Below are 17,178 nucleotides of genomic sequence, written 5' to 3' on the forward strand. Positions count from 1 at the left end.
AGGAGTAACCGAGCACACAGCAGGATCTGACTACTGCGTCACATCAGTTCCTGCCCCATATAACATGATCGACAGTCATCCGCGTTAACGATGTTTTCAGAGACAATATTTTACATCAAACACCGAGCCCAGTGCAAATATATTGTTACATGTATAAATATATATCTCATAAGAAATTAAAATAATAAAATAATTTCGATGGGTTTATATATTATTGCGTGCACGAGAGGGTAAATCAAGAAGTCAAGATGTTATGACTTAGTTACTTATTGTGGTTTTTGATGTATAGTCTCTCTTGTTGTTGTACACTACATATATTTGATTCTAAATCCGGCGCAACAAAAGTGCAGGGCAATTAATTTTCTCAATGTGACGTGGGTACTTGAGAGAAGAAAGTGAGACAGCAATAGAATGACGTAAATGGTTTTATACTTGTTCATTATCAATTTATCATCATCATCATCACAGCAATCATCATCATCATCATCATTATTAATAACCCGTAGCTTAGAATAAGAATAGTCTTACACAGGTGTCCTTTTTACTAGGCTCTATTGCACATAAATATACATTTCACGTACTTAAAAGTACAATAGACTTTTTATAAGCAAGAAAATCTCACATTTAATACGAGAGAACACAACGATAAATGTCTCGTTTACATTAATTTTGTTGCAATTTCATCGAGCATGTGATTCATTACTCTGTGCGTACGTGGATCAATTTATTCCTAAGTATTTTGCTTATTTATTATTATTATTTTTTATTTTTTATTGTTGCGTTATTCATAACTTGGTTTTTAATATATGTATAACGAATATACGCGCACAAGGTGGACGTGAATCGCGTGTCAGTGATGCGAAAGCGTGCTTCAGGACATTGAAGCTGGGCATTTAGTAAACAGGCCAACGAGCGAGCATCGTCGTGAGATGGACAAAGATTGAGTGAGACAATGACACGTGATATGAATAATAATTATTGCCAAGTCTTCTTTTATTCTTTTTATTTTATTTTATTCTCATTTTTAGTGCTGCTAAATTACATGCATCTTAAGTTCTCACGATTTTATTGTCCACATACTTTGATTTTTTATAATAACAAAAATATTTTCATTTACAATTTCAGTTACAATTATTGATATTTTGTTGCATTTAGATGTTTTATATTAAACATCAAGTGGTTTAATACCCAGTGGCCACACACGTCGCGTATTCGCGGTAAATAATTTATCTTTTAATGCGTGAACATAAAATGAGAATGTTAAATTTGTGGCATAATAAAATTTGGATTCCAGTGATCAAGAAGTAGAACTCGTTCGCGAGCGATATATAGTATAGTACAGAGTATAGTGTAGTATAAAGGCCGTATGGTGTTCTCTGTGTGATCTTAGCTATGCACGCAATGTGAAAACAAACGTTAGGTACACAAATTTAAACTTTTATATCCGTGTTGCTCTTCGCGGAAGCTCTTCTTATCTCGGCCATTACATTTTCCCGTCTCTTCGATTTTAGATCAATAAACATTCATCCCAGATTATCCCTCGGCACTTTTTTTTATTTTACATTTTTTTTTTTTTTAAATAAAGCTATTGAATTAAATCAAATAAAGCAAAATTGAATAGAGCTGAGTCGGGTTGAATGAAATTCTCCGGTATTTGGATTTAATATTATACAAAATGTGTATGATGAGACGATGGAATGTGTGACGAGCGCCAGCGAAATTGACGTGTGATGATTTATGATGGATGAGTTATGCAGTTGAATTATTTGCGGGTTAGTAACTTCTTTTTTTTTTATTTTCTGTTCACATCGAATTTTTTATGCTGCATTATTATTGCGCTTGTAAAACGAAGGTACCTCACGCATGTGCGAGCTCTATAACTCGGATTAAATGTCAGGCACGCTTCAAATACACAACCAACCATCCAGCTACGCCATAAGAGTGCTTAATTCGTGCGGTGGCCGCGTGTACCATGTAACGGTTGTGGGTTTTTTTGAGAGTGTAATAATAATGTAACCAACGCGGTTTGATTTTTTGACAATGGCATACTGTGTAACATTGTTGCCAGATCCCCATGGGGTTTCCACGGCTTTTATACACGTACATTTATGTATAAATGCGTATATAAGTACACAGAAGAATATGTACAGCAGTGAAATGAACAATATCATCAAATTTCATTATCGATGTAATAATGCCCAGTTGATTACAGGCTATTGCATTGCGCCAAAACTTCCGATGGCGCATCTTACCCTCTTACACTATTATTACTGTCCACAACGTCCCCTTTGATACACTTTCTAGCTGTCGGGATACATAAAATGGTTATCAATCTCCGAAATTAATCAATTCTGACGTTGACTTATTCAATTTTCAAAAATTTATTAGATATTCAAAACTATTTTAGTATTTTAAATTCAAAATTAAAATTCAATCAACAGACTTACTGAGTTTAAATAATAATTAACCAAGTTATTATAATAATAACTGTCTTTAAGTTAATTTTCGAGGAGAATTTACATATTTAGTATTCCGTGGTGGTTATTAATTACAGTTAATGTAGAGAAATGAATGAGAAAAAGGGCTGGAAGGGTATAAGAAGTAGTGGTAGTTGTAGAAGGTGGAAAGATTCCGAAGAGGGAAGGAAGCCGAAAGTTAACCTGGGGAAATTTTGTTTGGGTGGTATGGTGCCAAGGACTGCTTGCCTTACTGCAGCCCTAAAAGCATTATCGTACACTCAGACTTGTGTCGTAAAGATGCTGTGAGGCACATGGACTTGAATTGCGTTAGTGTGGTCTCAGCGGCTGTCAACCAGCCATCACCCTCGGATAAGTATTACAGTGTATGAATAATCATGTCAGGCAATCTTATATTCATACGCTCATGGACCCACAAGCGAGCATCAGACAACTGGGTTGAATCTCCCTCATGTCTTTCACTTTTAATATATTAAGTTAGAGTCAGTAAAGATCGACTCGATAAAATTTGCCACTGTTAAGCCTTGACCATTTATTCGTCCCATTTGACTCTGAATTATTTTATTTATTTTCTCAAGCATTTTGAATTTCTTCACGCATTTTAAATTCCACTACTATACAGCAATTATTTTCATTGAATGTGCTGGTATATTTATATATATAAAAAAAAACAGACTACAGACTGAGAATCTCTGAAAGTTTCTCCCTGTAGACTCGAGACTTAGGGAGTTTTAAAATCTTCAGCTGCTTTCCTCGCAAATTCAGCCTTCGGGATCTACTGGGCCCTTTGCGCCTTTTATCCATCTGAAAACACAAAAAAAAAAAATAAAATAAAATAAATAAGTGGGGAACGATTGTGAGTAAAGTCCCGCATTGCCGTTTAAATTGATTCACCTCAGTTTTTCCGGCTCAGGTAATTCCTCAAAGCTACGAACCTCTCGATACACGCATTTGTCAACCTAGTTTTTATTTTTTTTACTTCCTTCTTTACAACCTACCAACTTTTACCGATACGACTCAAGAGCCCTCATCCCTGTGTGTTCAAACATAACCAACAAAAGATAACCGTACACATAAAAGACAAATTATGTGTCATTAAATATTTACCTCTCTCAAGACTCTTAAATTTTCTGTATATAACGATAGAGTTTTATTGTTGATAAAAAAGTTATTCATCAAAACTATTTTTGCGTACAAAATTGAATTTTTTTAGTCATAACCATGAGTCTAGAACTTTACAATATCCTCAAATATATATAACACTAACTGTATGTCCTCTACATACTACATACTACAAACTCATGGGTTCAACAATTACTTGTCGTGACTTGCACTTTAGAACCCCAACGACACTTTGAGTAGACTCTATAGCTCTACAACTAGAGGTCTAACCTACCCCTCAAATGAGTCGCCTAGTGTTCAGGAACAAGGAATATATGTATATATGTATGTGTGTGGAATGAGCTCCGGACAATTTCTTGGGTCTTCCTGAATTCTGGTAACATGCATTGAAACACTGTTGAAAATGTCGGGTGATCTGTTTGCCCGATAGCCAACAACGTGTTTTCCCATCCGCTTGTCACGCACAATGACTCGCCTGTTTTTATCGATCCTTTTTTCGGAGCGCTGTAGTGTAATTTGCTTAAAAATATAAAGATAGTAACAACAATGATATTAAATTTTAATAAATAAATAAAACTAATGCATCACAAAAATTAATTTAATTGAGGAAAAGGAAGTGAGTGGAATTTATTAGTTACAATGCTTATTAGGCTAAAAAAAGCCTCAAGTATTTGAAACAACACTTGGAAGTTTTTACTTAATATATGAACGAGTAGGAATTAATGAGTCGTAAAGTTTATCGTGAGTGTTCTTCTTTAAGATTTTTCTCTCTTTCTGTCTTTGACTTTCTTCGCGTGTCCGTACTACTGTATGCAGTAAACTAAAACTACTGGAGAAATTGTCAAAATAGCGGATCTTTATGTGACTTTTACAGCCTTTACACTCGTCGTCGCATTGCTCTTCGACATGTTACGAGCGTTAAATCCAAAAGCTCTTCTCTTGTCCCGTACAATTTTATATTTTATTATTTTATTGTCCACCATTACTTTTATACTTTTATTTATCGCTATATTGGTGTCCTGAGAAAATGTTTAGTTTAAATTGGTAGCCCGCTGAGATTTAACTTTTTAATTTTACTATTCGCTAAGCGTCACATTTTTCCAGCACATGGAGCTACATGACGAACACATGCTTCGAAAATTTCTAGGTACTTATAATAGAAGAAAGCCTAGGATTTTTACCCCATAAGTGGACCCCACATGCCGATACTCCGATGACTTCAACACGTTGCCCGATCTTTAATATTTTTCTGCCGTCTAATTTCAGTAAAAAAAAAAGAAAAAAAAAAAAAAAAATAAGAAACAACTCAAAAGATTCCTCTCTACACGAGCAGTCCGTCAGTTAAAACGTCTCCGGTTACGCTTCCTTCGCACATTAGACTCAAAAAAACACATAACAGGGCACTGGTTAAGTTATAGAATTCAAAATACTAGACTTCCTGGAACGAATTTCGATGTCGCTTTAAACTCAATGTCTTCAAATGGTTTCACATTACATTTTAATTTCACTTCATACTTATTCCAAGTTCACTCCAATTATAAAAAATAAACTCCTACTAGAAAATCCCCAATTAAAAAAATTTAATTAGCCTCTATTTTTAAAACCTCAGCTATTTTCATAAAAAAGTCTTAGAAAAAGTACATACTCAAACACATGTCGACTATAAGGAACACGTTTAAGGCAAAAAATAAAACTCTGTGTGTCAGGAGAGTCGAAAAAAAATCATAGAGGGATGAGAGCTATCAACGGACCTGAAAACGTTGCAATTTTGGACAAACTACTCGGCAACACCCCCAAGAGTATAGTTATACAACCAAAGATTTCATTTCTTCTCCTGTTCATCATGTTGAGTTTCATTTGTGGTCCAGTCGTGTTCGGGTTTTTGCGTCCATCCCCAGTGAGACGGGCATACATACACCAGAAAAGCAGTCGTGATAGTTGTTGCTGTTGTAGTAGAGACCTGTTATTATCGCGTGACGCTCGGCGATGTTGAGTAGAGGGACATAAAGTCGTGGCACACGACATGAGTAAAACAGTATTATATACACAAGGTCGGTCCACGAACTCGTTCAAAAAACATTTATTTTATTTATGGAAATATATTTTTATTTCAAATTTAAAATAATAAATAATAACTAATGGGTGAAACAAAAAAGCTATTAATAAAAATATTTAGGACTTTTTTTTTAATAAAAGGTTTGGAAATCGAAGCGTCGAAGCCTTTTCAGGACTCGATTAGCCACGCAAACCGATTAGATAAGATCCGACAGGTGAATAGTATTCATTAAAAAGTCATTAATCCTTCAAGGTTGATGAACGCAACATTAAACTCTTTTATATTTATAACCACGTGCCTTTTATTTTTTTTATTATTTTTTTTGTTGTTTAACTTACACTTTTAAATGTTAAATATTAAGTAATAATATAAATACATAAATATATTATTATCTGTCATCCAGGTCAGTTTGTCGAGACGCGAGAATTATCGGCACCGACTTCCTGTCTTATTTAACTTACGTTTTTTCTTTGTTGATTTACATCAGATAGGCTCATTCTGTTAACACCTCGCTGCTGATTTGAAACCTCGAAAAGTACTCGACTGTGGATAGGAGTAAAATACCGAATTACGACCCAGTAGAGTAGAGAGGAACTAAGGAGGGAGGGTTAATTATCTTGATGAATCTTTAATTATAGTTAGCCCACCCTGCCTTTATTTTTACCTTTTTCGTTTAAAATTAAAAACTACTGCTTACTTCACTACGGAAGTCTAACAGCATTCATTTATTTAATGAGAAAAAAAATTCAATTTATATTTCCTCAATCGTTTTTTATTTTTCCTGTTTTCTCTCTTCTCGCCTCATGTATATTTTAATCTACAATAAATCACTTGTATGATAATTTAATAGTGTTTTTAATAAGAAAAATGTTTTAACATTTTATATAATATTCAAATAGATGCCTAGACGGCCTCATATATGTAGACAATAAATAAAAAAGCTACTTGAAGTTTAAAAGTTCTGGTGATGGAACCAAACGACCTCATGCTAATCGCACATCAAATTCATTTTATAACGTGCCGTAAACGTTTATACAACGTTGAGACAGGTGCTAGAACTCCTGCACGTGCTGTCCGAGTCCTTTATTACTTCAGACTTTCCAGCTTTTTTTTTTCTTATCATTATCATTAACTCTGTTCTCGAAACTTTGAATTGAAACATTTTCTAGAAATTTTAATTCAAAAATACGATCGCGACAAATATATTTACAATGCCTGAAAAATAATTATCTAATTACAAATTGTTGAGATACGCATGATGATTTAATAAGTAAATATATCATAAAACCAGGCGCCAACTTTTTTATTATTGTGCTCAAGTATTTTTTATTATCACTCGTATTAATATACGACGTGTTATGTTTTGTTAATGGATTATCCTGCAACTATATTTATACCTCCTATGTCCGTACATTGCACTCGATAAACTCGAGTTTTATACAGCACATAACATAAAGATCCTCGGATGATTAAAATTACCTTTAATTATTAATTTTTATTAAAGTTAAATAAGACATAAACAGCAATTACACGTTTTATTTTAAAAATGTCTCTAAAAAAAAATATTTCACGATGAGATAGACTTTGTACAAGTAGTACACGTTTTAAGTAAGTAGATAAGTGATAAAAAAATATATATATATTATAAGAAAACGGAGGTTAATTCCGTGCAAGCGTATAACTGGAATTCTTAGTGAAATACTTGATGGTTCGTTAGGCAACCGTGTTTTTTTTTTTTTTTTAATCATCGAGTTGAGTTTTTTGTGACAGCTGTTTAACTGAGCAAAAACACTGGCATTAACTATATATTTATATACACATATATTAACAAATATAATTAATAGACGTAAAAATGGAAATGTTAAGGTATAAGATATTTGTATAAAAGTAAAATATATATGTTGCCTCATGTAGATAAATAAAAATAAAGTAGAAATCACGTTAATTTGCATCGCTCGTTAAACAAACAAGCTTTGGCTTTTGCGCTTCTAATGACTCGGTCATACTCGCGGTTTTCCGTGTGTCAATATTATACAAGTACTGTTGAGTGCGTAAAGTTCAGAGTCTAAAGCCTTCTACACACTCGCCTAACGATAATTTCGTTTAATGTTTATTTAAAAGGAGGCAGTCGTTTCGAGATGATCTCATACTGCATAGAGATACATTTAGATACGGACACAAGTACGAGCACAAATGTATGAAGTTTAGCAAATAAAAGAGTCACAGGATCTTGAGCCGTCCACTTGTACGCCCCCGACGTCACATTAGGCTTATTTTCCACACGGTTTTACACGCGCGGCAATTACAATAATAATAGCCCTCTAGTGTGTAAGCTCGTTTTGTGTTTTATTTGTACTCGTTGTGAGGCCGCGGTTTTTACTCTACTCAACCGGACTTAATGTCCGTCTCATTTCTCGTTTGCTTTAATTTATTTAACGTATTCATTATATTAGTTTATTTTTATGCTAATTATCAACATTTTTACTTAAAATTTTTTCCATAATAAAACAGTTTTTTAAATAAATTAATTGAACCCCACTTAATGAAATTTTTTAAATGATTAAATGATTAAATTATTCAATTAACTTGAGTCTTTGTTTCTAATGTTAACAATGTAATAAATTACAATGGGTCTGTGTATGAGAAAACCATTTACGGAAATCAGTATGGGAAAAATTAATTCCCCACTTTGGTTTGTTTAACCGGATGCCAGCTATTACAGTATTAATAGAAATGCAAACACAGCAGAAAAACGAAAATTTAAAAAAATAACTGTCGAAAAAAAATAGTGTTCTAAAGAATGGTTCACGTAATGACCGATGGCCAACCTCCAGCGTGTCATTTGGCGCAAAAAACCAACAAGTCGGAACGCATATGTACCGCCTCCCGCCTTAATTCTTCGCGCCCTCTTGTAAAAATACATATATTAGTAAATAATAAATACACATTTTTTTTTTTTTCATAAGATACCCAATACACCGGCGAACCGATGGTTTAACAAAGAGAGGCTTTAGCTCCAAATTAATACTTACAAAAAATAAAATATATACTTTATTGTCAAAATTAAAAGGAAACAAGTATTTCCGCAATACCCTATCTTTATAAATATACATATAAATTATAACACAAATTAATAAATACTCTAGTACAAATATACTATACATATATTGAATATGTATATATATATATATATATACACTTACGGCTGTATGATGTCATTACATAAGCGAACGCGACCGTCATGCTCTGACACTGTAATAAATTGAACCACTACAGTATACTACTCGACATAACAGACAAATACGAGTACTCTACTCATTTCGGCAACGCCTGAGTCACCTACGATTGTTTAATAATTTTAATTCTCAAACACTACCTTATATTCATATCTCCAAAATCTTTATTACAATTTTTCCAACCGTTTAATATTTATTATCACAATTAAAACATCCGTGGAGCCTTAAAAAGAAATCTTAGTTGGATCTTTTTTTATTTATTCATATTTTTTTTTAACTATCTGCTACTATATCTACAATAGTCTTATTATAAACAATTAAAGCTGAGGTGCGTGTTGTTAAACAGTTAGACATCGAACGTAAGCGTCATTTAGCCGATACAAGTTTGCGAACAAGCGTATGAGTATTCATCAGGGAGCGCCGTGTATGATAGATGTATTATTAAGATTAAAACCCGCAAACGTACTTTTCAATGTCATCATGCATTCATTATTCTCTCTCCGCGAGTAACTCTTTACATAATAGTATTGACGTCGATTAAATATTAAATACTAAATAGAAAAATTTAAAAAAAAAAGTTGAATATTCAAAAGTTGGGAATACAAATGAAGTGAAAAATATAAATGTGGTCCAGGTGGTAACTGATGTATACGGCAATTCAGCAGCAACCATCAGCCTTCAGACGGCGTTCAATAACCGGAAGTACATTACTCGACGCATCCGCCCAACCGTCTAATGCGTACGAGCGTCCCCCAATTCCATCTCGATTATTCGCTCTCTGTTGAGGTTCACGACTATGACGTCCTACTGTACTACTTACATTTTTTTTTTCTACAATACATTGACTGGAATTAATTTTTTTTGTAACAATATATACTAATAATAATAGTATTTAATATTATTATTATTGTAAAAGTTAAAATATGGAAAATGTGTGTCTATTAGCCACTTGGTTACCCGGCAAACACATTCTCCTCCTTGCATTCGATAATTTCTTTGTATGACCTATCGAGCGTCACGATTTTTCTTGTTACATTCTCAGGATCACTGCAATCTTTGTAGAACAGACGTGACTCTGATCAAGCCGCACCTATATATTTTTTATATTTTATTTTTTTACAATTACGCTGAGTGTGTACAAACACTAGGAAACTAGACTCTTGGCTCGCGTGTAGGCGATCGATATAAATTGTGTTAAGCAAATTAATTGTACACAAACGTTTGTAACACGTAAAACCCGGCGTTATTTCCACAATTACCATTAGGTTAGAAAAAAAAAAGAAACTAATAACAATAATAAATAATAATTGATTTAATTTTAAACGTTGTTAGAAATTGTTTTTAATTAAAGCCCAACGTTAATGTTTTTTTAATACGATAATTATATTGGATAACGATCGTTCTGTGGACAGTATAATGGCATAGCGCGACAAAGTAATGGAATACAAAAAGTCAAATGTCATAATAACAATAACGTGATAAATATTTTGTTTAAAATAAATGTTTACATGACGGATATCAATTGAGACAGAAATCAATTTTTCGAATGAAAATTTTTTTTTAATTTTTAAAAAATTATTTAACTGAAGTCTTGTAGTTTAGTGTCGTTTGATAGTGGAGCTATTCAATGACCCCATGTGTGACTTTAACTGAACCTCGAGTAAACTATGAAACGAGCTGTGGGTTTTACGAGCGATATTCACGCAGCATTGATACACTCACGTGGCCGATCTGCTGATTCTTCCACTCGCTCACTCATATTATATTTATATACATTATGAAGTTACTCATTACTAAATTTATTTGCTAACAAGATTTTGAGTTCGCGAACCAACAGTTACGTGGGTTAGCCGCGCGTGTAAAGGAAACGCCGAAGGAGTGCGAGCACTAATGAGAAGACCGTTTCAGAAATTCAAGGCTTCGCTGTGCTTGTCGATCCTCGGCTTTGAAAGCGGGATTTTCGAGCCGCGGTGTGCTATGTACGTTTGTAAAGTTTCGACTATTGTATTGTATATTTAATATGCTCTGTAGTTTGGATAAAAATAAGAGTGAAAAATACCTGAGAGAAAGTAAGATGGAAAAAATGGCTGGCCCACCGACCCGCAGGGAGTGTAATAACGACGTGGCGTGCGAGTGTTGCGTGTCAGGAATGACAGACGCATGGACAGGAGGCAAGCGAGTCGGCTTTTTTACTCAGTATAAAAAAATTAAATGTAAAAAAAACAAAGAATTAAATTTATATCGTCGAGTAGTCAAAATAATAACATAAAAAAATACATTTAGGTATTCTGATACTTAAATTCTTTCTCTTTATACAAATGATGTTTGGGATATAAATATATCTGTAATGATGATGATAATGATGAGTTATTTGTCAGAAGTTGAATAAGTTACAATGAGTGATTTTTAAAAAATTTCTGAGCTAAATAACAGATTATTTTGTTATTTTTGACATGACGAATAGAGTTTAAATATATGTGTATATATATTTTTATCTGGAGTGAAGGATTCCCCATGTGAAATACCGTGGCCTAAAAATGACAGAGAATTCGCTTCACACTCGATCCCTTGAGCTTTTGCTGGCACCAAGAGCTGCGGTGTTGTGTTGTGTTGAGAAGAGACGCGAGACACTTTCATCCCGAATATTCTTGGCCACGTGGGCATATATATTTTTTATCACATGTGGGATTCGTGGTGTTGGAAAGCCGATGCGAGTCGAGCAGCCAATATTGCTGATGGCGTGTCCCCGGATAGCGAGCGCGAGAAAAAACTTTTCGAATAAAATACACAAAAAAAAAAAGCACGAAATATTTATGAAATAAAATAAAAAGTCGAGTGTATGAAACACATGAGGGAAAATAGGCACACGACTAAGCTTTCATAACAATTTGCATCTGTGGAGGTTTCGTCATCTGAGTATTAAATATGGATGCGTTTTATGGCCGCAGGATTTCATAAATATATTTGTCGAGATGCTCGGAATGTTTTTTATTTATTTATTTTTTCATTCCTACCCGAGTGGTTTTGTCAATCACCAGTGACATCTAGACACACGAGGTCACGTCCGTCGAATATTTTCATCATTTTAAGGAATAAAAGATCGAGGAAAAAATTTTTAGTTTCTGTAATCTGGGCTCAAAGTTCTCGTATGCACGAATATAAAAAATATAAAACATCGTCTGGGTTCCCAGTGGTGCTCATCGTCAATCAGCGCCGTGGAATGAAATTTATAAAAAAGTTATGGGGGTTAAAAAATTTCGTCGAATTTTTTGTTACAAAAAATATAAAATTTAAAGTATTTTAAATGTTGGTGTGTGACTTTAAAAATATAAGAGACCTAATTCTTGCCGGTGACTCGGTAAACTTGACTCTCTGTATAATACAACGTCAAAAAACTCGTTTCTCGATTATATTATATTACTTTTCACTAATGAAAGCCTGGACTGGGCGTCACTGTTCGCTAATGCGATTGCAGCTCGCGATAAGAACGCGAGCCGTGTGTGCGCGGTCAGGCTAAATTGTCAGCGTTATTTTTCCGCGTTCATTGTGTTACTAATACACGAGTTAAGTTAAGTTAAGTTTAAGTGTATATATATATATATATATATACCAAGTCTCTACTCCTGTTCGTTTTATTTTTATAAACATTTTATACATTACCTTCATCACATCATTTACCGTTGACACAAGTGTTTGTAGAGCAAAAAAAAAAATTGAAATAAAAGTACAAAGCCTCATTAAAGTTATATTTTTATAGAATAAATATTTATTTGTCGTATATATATATACACATTATATATCTATACAAAATAAGGAACGGGTGTGCTTTGAGTTTTACATGCATGTGTTATACTAGGGTGATATAGCCAGGATGTCATCGAACATATATATATATAGAGAGGTGAACCGGTGCACCAGTCTTATCCCTTGGGAGCAAAAGCAACACGGGAAAGCAATTAGCCGAGAACGTCGTCGCCACCGTGGCCATCATCGCGGGATATGAGTGGTCATCCAATGCGTTAACGCTCGCCTTCTCTCAGCGTTCGGTTATCGCCAATCGTACGATCCCTTTTCTCTTCATATCAGCTCTGAGTGCTAAACATATGCATGTCTATTTTAAATCATTTTTAAATTTTTCACTAAAAATTTCATATCAGGCTAGACCCAGACAATAGAATGGAATGGAAAAGAATAAATTTTTTTTTCTACTATTATATAGAGTGACTAGAATAATATATATATTACGTCAAAGTTATTCATAAAAAGTTGTAGTAATTCTTGCAAAGAAGCAATGTCGGCGGCGTGTTTTGAGGGTCGTGATCATTTGAGAGTCTAATTTATCGTGCGAGTAAATTAAAATGAATGCGGGAGCTGAGTTGCCAGTAAAGTAGACTCAAGAGTGTATATATATATATATATATATATATATAGATATATATAAAAGACGGGAACAAAACTAAAATGAGAGTAAGAGTAAGAGAGTATGAGTTTGTGTAGTATACGAATATATAAGACTAAGAGTGATGGTTTGGAGCCAGTGTGATTAGGGAGGAATGTTGATTAGATCCATCAGAGTAAGTTGAGTCGAGTCTTTAAAACATCGAAAACTATGACCTTTATATTTTCTCTGTTGTGAACAAAGCTTTTTAAATTTCTTTCAAGGATATATATCTTGTATTGATATGTGTCTTATTAACGTTTAAAGTGCATTTATGTATATCTCTGCAGAGATGGTACACGTATGTATGTCGACTGTCATTTAGCATACAGCATTCTGAGTAAAGAATAAGGAAATGTCGTCAATCGAGGCATTGCTCGCGTCATCACTCAGACTTTTACGCAGGAGCCAACCATCTTGCGTCTTTCGATTCTCAGCTCTCGGTTCTGGATTCCACCAGAACCAAAGTAAAAGAGTAAAATCGTATACTGCCGATATACGTAATCGCTCTGACATTTGTCACCCGTCACGGGGACTTATCTCCCGAGTCTGTCGTGGAATCCATTTCCCTACACACCTCTCGTGTCCCTACATGCTGCATACATCCACGAATACCGATATTCAAGCGACAACCGACAGCGACGTCGTTGAAGAGTAGACAGGATGAGGAAAACTAAAAGGTTACCGTTGTGAATAATTTTTCTTGAGTACAGGATAATTATAAAAATAATAAAACATATAAATAAATAAACATATTTAAATCTTGTTTCTCACGTATGGAAATAGGTTTTAATTTGAATATTTTCTCAGCGTCTGATATGAGTGTCTGAATTATTGCAAATGTTTATGCTTAAACAGATAGATAAATATTGCTATTACTTATATTATATTAATACAAGTTCTCAAGAAAATATCATTGAGGTAAGAGTTAAGATGTATATCTCAAGCGTAGGCATAGAGATGCTCTCCTGTCTTTCATCAGTAAATTTGTCCTTGGATTCACTCAACTCGGCTTATATCTTCTTCGCCTTCTTACTTTATGGCATTAAATAGTTATCGATGTGCTCTTATACTCGACTCTTTTAGTCATTAAACACCCGTTGAGAATTTAAAAGCGTAGGCCGCCTCGAGATCTCATCATCATACTCATTAAAATTTTACTTAAAAATTTTTCCATCAACTATATTTTAATTATCTACAGTGACTTTGTTCAATAACTTATTTTTTAATCAACTTAACTATTTTAAATGATAAACTCCTGTTATTTTTTATTCGCGATCGCTTAAGTCTCGCTCTTATGTGTAATTCGCCTCTCGCTGTTTTTTATACACAGAAAAAAAAAATTTTTGACTGAAGATAAATATTCTTGATTCAAGAAAATTTTTTTGGAGACCTAAATTTTCTCAGATAAAGTAGAAATCTTCCCCGACCAAGACGAATTTTTTTTAACCAAGACAAGTTCTCTTGACTCAAGAAAATCTTGACTTGGTTCTCGAAAACGTTTGTGTTCAAAAATATTTTCTTGACTCAAAATAACTTTTTTTTTGTGTATACTTACATCTTTTAGACGAACTTACCGACCAAGTAATATTCGAAATCACAATCAAAATTTTATTTTACATTAATATTATTTGAATAATTGAAACCCTTACTTTCATTTTATTTATCCAATTGTAGATTTCTCCCGCACTATTTAATTGTCTCTCGGTCTTTCTTCAACGTGTCCTTCGCATCACGGACATGTCTACGTGGCAACATACAATACAGCCAAAGTCTAGATATTATGATGATGATAATGATGATGAAACAGAGAAGGGGCTTTCAGTGACCTTGAACGAGCTAGTCCAATGTATCACTCGCTCAATTTATTTATTCAAATAATTAATAATAATAATAAATAGAATAACAATTGGTAATAACCAGACAATAACCAAAAAGGGAATTCAATTACGTGGAAAATTTAAATATAATTACAGCACGCCGACATAACAGTAAGATAATCCGTCTAGAGGCGCTGCCTCAGCAATAAATTGTAATTTATGGTCCTGAAGAAGCCCGCGGTTCACTACTACACAGTAGTGTATAGAAGTAGGCTCGGTGATTATGCTGTATATCGCTCGAGAAATTCATGACTGTATCGGTAGACTCCAATGTGATGATTGTATTCTCTTACTGGAGCTTATAAATACAACAATGTTATCCTCTCTAGTTATATTAAACTCTCATTGTGAATTGTAGATAGACTTTAATATTATTTACTGCAACTTTGGTGGGCAATCGTACCGGCAATGTTATACTGCTGTCTTATGTCTAGATTATCTGGTCACTTTGCTTCTCTATCATATATATTTATGCCTATTTCTTTCTCTTTCTTCCTATATTTATTCTCACTCAGCATCTTTTGCACGACTTATACATATATATATATATATATCAATAAATTAATTGCTGAGATTTAACGTATCACGGCCGTAAACCAGTCAACGCTGACTACTCACTATCCCGTTTGTACTAATTGCATAATTACATATAGCGTTTTATAATAAATATAAAATAAATTTATTAATAAATTAATGTATGTAGATTGTAGACAATAAAAATATCTGGTGATTAGTATAATTCAAATAAATTGTCCGTCTATCTCGAGATAACTCGGCTCATAAATGTAAGGAGTAAAGAAGGTTTTTAATTAACGCAGTAAAAAAAATATTTCAGTGGACGTGCGAAAAGTTAATCAAGTCTTTCACACGTTTACATGGATGTGTGTTCATAAAAATATATGTAAAAGTTGTATTAGTAGGTAAATATCTGTTTATATTTACGACGATCAAACTAGCCAGAGCCAGAGAGTGGTAGCTGGGGGCTTCCATGTAATTTATTGTCTTCCGTCGTTCGATGACGGCTGGCGCACGCCTTAACACTCTTTCTCTCTTAAGTCATCCTCGTAATCAATTTATTATTCTTCTAACACGAATAATTCCCACGCATTGATTTATATGTCTCGTTAAATATATATGTATATATATAATTATTAAATATCTTCGGTGATCACGCCAGTAAATTTTTAACCTCAAATCTCAATCACGATAATAAATACGAGTTGACATTTACTTGGATAGTGAGTGATAAAAAACAAAATGCGGGCACTGATTTATTTTAAAAGGGACCAGACATCCGGTTTCACTTTTATTTTATTTGTCGAACCAAGATTTAAGAGTGTGACTATTAAACGGGCATGAAATTATTATGCCTTAATAATATGGACGTATAAAGAGTCGAGTGTGATTATGATGGCTAAAGAGTACTGAATACTGAGCAGAGTGGACAAGAGTGTGTTGTACTCATCGGTGTGTAGGTACTCATCATGAAAGCTTTAAAAGTCAAGCGTCTGTGTACACTTACACACTCTCGATATAATAAATAATAAGGATATGCTCTTAAATTAAACTAAAATGTTGAGTCGAGTTAAGTTGAGTTGAGTTTTAGGTACTTGGATGTACACATATTAAATATTAAGAACTGGAAGACAAAACCGGGCGTACATATTTATGTACTGAGCTGTGTTGTAATTTGTTACAGCACATATATATATAATATACATATATATAAATGTAAACGAGTGCGCGTTGAGTTGACGCGTCAAATAACCGTTTATCACTGCATCGACACAAGTCACGTAGTAGTGGGACCCCCTGACCACTTAAAAAACGTTGATCCAGGCGTTTAGTAGGAAGTGACGTCAGTTGTTCAGATCCGCGGTGGTAAATAGATGCTTGAGCAGCTCAAGCCCACGCGTTGGCAGATATCAAGGCCACTGGGACTATCACTCGAATTTTTTTACATCTATCC

The 17,178-nt window shown here is 33.8% G+C and overlaps 1 protein-coding gene across 8 annotated transcripts in view; it reads left to right on the forward strand.

Moving 5' to 3' along the window:
- Positions 1-17,178, forward strand: part of LOC130676538 (homeobox protein homothorax) — a 263,375-nt gene that overhangs the window by 63,704 nt on the left and 182,493 nt on the right. The window lies entirely within an intron of this gene.

This window comes from Microplitis mediator, chromosome 10 (genome assembly GCF_029852145.1).
Source record: "Microplitis mediator isolate UGA2020A chromosome 10, iyMicMedi2.1, whole genome shotgun sequence".
Classification (NCBI taxonomy): Eukaryota; Metazoa; Arthropoda; class Insecta; order Hymenoptera; family Braconidae; genus Microplitis; species Microplitis mediator.